The sequence below is a fragment of the Gekko japonicus genome, unplaced genomic scaffold (genome assembly GCF_001447785.1).
Source record: "Gekko japonicus isolate JY-2015 unplaced genomic scaffold, Gekko_japonicus_V1.1 scaffold1057, whole genome shotgun sequence".
NCBI lineage: Eukaryota > Metazoa > Chordata > Lepidosauria > Squamata > Gekkonidae > Gekko > Gekko japonicus.
The window spans coordinates 262,913-267,453 of record NW_015175390.1 but is presented as its reverse complement, the minus strand read 5'-3'; positions in this window follow the sequence as shown (position 1 = coordinate 267,453).

Sequence of the window (4,541 nt, the reverse complement as noted above, 5' to 3'; positions counted from 1 at the left end):
CGTTTGCATTTGCGGCTTCACTGGCCTTTGCCTCTAACATTCTAAACAGTTTGCTGTTGCTTTTCTGAGGTAAAATGTGTTCTGAGGTAAAATACATTTCCCCTTAGTGCCTGTTGGGAGAAACCATTGTTGCCAATCTACAGGTGAGGGCTGACGATCACTCAGAATTACAACTGCTTTCCAGATGGCAGAGATCAGTTCCCCTGGAGAAAATGGTGGACTCTGTGTCCTTATATCCTGCTGAGATGGCCCCTGTATGACAGCCAAGGTGACATCGCAGTCAGAGCTTCAGAGCACAGTAGAGGCTGCAGTGGGGGGGGGGGGGAAAGCTGAAAAGTGAGGGGAAAATAAAGGTAGGTTGATGATTGGCTGAGAAGGAGATAGGGTTGCCAACTCCAGGTGGGAAATTCCTGGAGATTTGAGGGATGGAGCCTGGAGAGGGTGAGGTTTCAGGAGGGGTGGGACCTCAGACAGGTATGATGCCATAGACTCCACCCTACAAACCAGCCATTCTCTCCTGGGGAAACATTATTTCCAATCTCCAGATGAAGGCTGGAGATCACTCAAAATTACAACTGTTCTTCAGGTAGCAGAGATCAGTTCCTCTGGAGAAAATGGTGGACTCGGTGTCATTGCCTGCTGATTGCCTGCCACATATACCCTGCCACAGCAAATTGACACTGAGTGCTCAAGGGCAGGGCACCCGCCCAGAGCCTCTTTCTAGAGCTCGTTGTATTTATTTCCACAACGGGTATTATTCCTAGTACATTTATATGTATAAATAAATATACCTAAATGAAGTTAATGGCCAATTCCTTACCTGTCTTTTTCACAAATATCCCATGAGGATTTACCCTTTGTTTTATTTTGGCCCCTGAGGAGTGTCATTTTACTATAGGCTTGGGGAAGGGTTTTCTTAATTTTTATTATCCAAATGTATTTCATTGTTAGATTTTTTTTTTGCATGATAATTACAGTCTCTATAATTACAACAGCCTAGATGACTATGTTACTATTTTGTTTTAAATCCTTGTAAAAGGTTTAAATAATTATTTATGCAGGAGAATATCCTGATATTTTGATCTTACCTTGTAGAGTGAAGTTTTCTTGAGTGTACCTAGTGCAGTCCTTTGCAGTTACTCCGGTCTAAGCCTATTAAAATCGAAGGAGTAACTATGTACAGAACTTCACCGTCACTCACACAAAATAAATACATTTAGCTACCTGTCAAATAATGAAAAATAAATAAATTTCTCTAGGCTATTATATAAGACAGACCATATGAAGATCATTCAGAACAAAGCTTTATCATGGGAAAAATGAAAGAGAAAAAATATCACAGTGGGACATTTTGACTTATTCTAAAGTTTACACTGAGGAAGGAAAAAAATGATGAGGGTCCAGATATACAAGACAAGTGTGAAAGAATTCTTCATATCAACAGCAGTGATTGTGTCTTGTCGCTGGAATGCACTCCTCCATGAGGCTTGCCTAGGACTTACCTTACTTTCTTTTAGGTGCCAAGATAATACCCCTCCCCTTTAAGCCTCTCAGTTAAAAGCCTGCTTTTAAAACCCTGCTTTGATAAAAACCTCCTTTTAACTAAGGGGTTTTAACTTCTATGTTTTTTATTGTCTGCTTCTGGCCATTTTGTCCACATCATTTTCAGACGCTCAGTTTATATCTTACACTGTTGTTGACCTGACTTATTTTAATGGTGTTTGCTTGTTTTAAATGGCTTTGTTTTTAATGGTTATGTTGCAATGGTTTTGCTTTATTATCTCAAATGAAAGCTGTCTTGAGCAGGTCTCTGGAGAGGTGACATAAATTTTCTGAATAAATAAATAATCTAAATAAATAGGATGAAAGGATGCATAGCACACTTCTCTTTCATAACTAACAAGCCACTGTCCATTGATAAAGATCCCTCAAGACATCATCAAACCTCAGGGATTCAATATGCTGTCCCACAAACATCTGTCTTTCATAATGACAGGCATTTTGCTAGTTCAGGAATGATTGGTAGAAATATTTTAAAAATTGCAACCTAAATTACAAAAAAGAAGGAAGTTATAGTGATGGTAAGTCTCATTTTTTTAACTTTTTCAATTTTTTATTGAAAGACTTGAACAAATAACAATGTAAACTACCATTGAGCCAGGCAGTAAATAAGATACACCCAAACTTCAGATAACACGCAAATTTGCATTAGTACATTCAACCTTTCAGCTCTCTAGTATATTTAGTAAACCCCACAAAACCTGCCATGAGCAAGTTCATTCAGATTATATTTAGTTGTTCATTACAGAAGACCTAAGCAGCTCAATGATCCCATTTTATATCAGAAGCGTAACCAAGAAATATAAAAAGTGTTTGTTGGAAGTATGTTCTTGTTTGCCATATACTGAAGTAACCAAAACCAAAATGGACTCGAAGCGAGAAGCCATGGAGGACAAACCTCCATTTGCTAATTGAATGGTATTTGTGATTTTAGCTAGAATAAACTGGTCCAATATCTTATCATACCAGATCTGGATAGTCGGGGAAGTGGTCAATTTCCAGAGCGAAGCTATTGTTGTTCTTGCCGTAGCCAATAAAATCGAGGTGAGTTCTTTAAGAGCTACTGTTCCAACCGTCGGATCCAAAATATTAAGAAGTGCCAAGTCTGGAGTGATGGGTAAGTTCAGCAGAGTAATCTCATTGATTTTTCCTCTCTTTTTTGGCAGAAGCATAGCCGAAAGATAGCCCTACAACATACCCGAATGATGGCTGTTCAGACTTCACTTGAAAACATCCAGCAGAGCATCCACCACCTTCCGAGGCAGTCTGTTCCACTGCTCAACCACTCTTACAGTTAGTTTCTTCCCAATAGTGGTAGGTGTGCACATCTGGGAAAGGATTGAGGAACTTGGTGGTTCTTTTTTGGTGTGATAATACTGCAGTAGTTCAGGCCAGGCTTCTCCCAGTGTGATGTGCTTAGTTAGGGAATTCTTGCTGTGATTACTTCAGCTTAATATTATCTTTAAGTTATATTTATTTATTTATTTATTTATTTATTTAATTCAATTTGTATCCCGCCCTCCCTGCCGAGGCACTGCATGTCCCAAGTCTGGATAATGGCATAGCAGATGCACATGCTTTCAGGAGGGCAGGTTGCTCAGGATAGATAGGTAGGGTTAGTCAGCAAGCATCACGAGGCATCTAGCATGATGGTGTGTGTGACTGGAACAGGCCATCACATGCCCCTATCAGAGCGCGCCCACTATGCAAGTTGCTGAAACCAGATGTCCCCCCCCCCCAAGGTTTATAAGCCAAATATTTTATATCCTTTTTTTCTTTTTTTAGGCCCCCCGGAGGGGATTTTTTATTGCATTTTTTAATATACTTCAAACTAGAACGAAAAATTGGTTAGGGGTAACTACATCTAGGGAGAAAGGAAAGAAACTAAAACCCTAAGAATAGGAGAAAATCACAACAGCTTGTATAAATGTTAAATTGCTAATATTACTTTGAACATAGTCGGCTATGCTAATTTTTTAATCTTTTTATCCAAAGTTTTAACCATTCAAGAGAGCCAGATCACACCAACCCTTCACGATTTTTCCAATGACTTCGCACCAAAAGGGGAATACCTTAGGACACTCCCACCAACAATGATAGTAAGAACCTATGCGACCACAATTTTGCCAGCACTGGGGACTATGAGAAAATCTCATTTTATTCAGATGTTCTGAGGTGTAATACCAGCGGGAGATTGTTTTGAAGAATTGAAGTTTGATGCTAAAGCTTTTTGGAGAATTTGCAGGTGAGTTCCATACCTTTTGCTAGTGCGAATTTGACAAGTTCATGTGTAGGTCTGCTTGCCAACTAAGTTGATGCTTTAGAGGGGAGTTATCTTTGGTACCTAGAAAGACCTTGTATAGTTTAGCTATCAGCCCTTTGATACCATCCACGTGTGATAATAAAATTTGTTCAATGGCTGATTTTGGTTCAGTAAATACTCCTTGAGAGGCTAATGTTTCTATTAAATCTCTTAATTGTAGGTAACAGTGCCAGGGAAGTTGTGCATCTAGATGAGAGTTGAAGAATGCTTTGTCGTGCATCCTCCGTTGAGATGTAAAATCAGCTAAACAAGACAAGCCAGTAAGTCTCCAAACTTCATAGGATTCTTTCTTTTGAGCAGGTGGGAACCATGCCTAGTTTATGGATAGAGAGGAGATGCCTGGAATTAGTTTCTTCTTTCTGCAATTCCAGATTTTAATAGCTGCAGAGAGGAAGGGATTGTTTTGAAGCGATTAAGGGCACCGAGATGGTGGCATCCATGTTGTTTCCTGCAACGTGAAGGGTTTTTATGTACTCCTGCTCTATCTGAACGCAAATTGATTGAGAATTTTGTTGTAGTATTTGAATCACAGTTGATAATGCTGAAGCATGGAAATAATTGCGAAGTGATGGGAAGTCCAGACCTCCCAGAGAAGAAGGTTTGATTAGTATTTTCTGATTAATTCTGCATTTCCCCCCCTCTCATAGGAAGGAAGGAA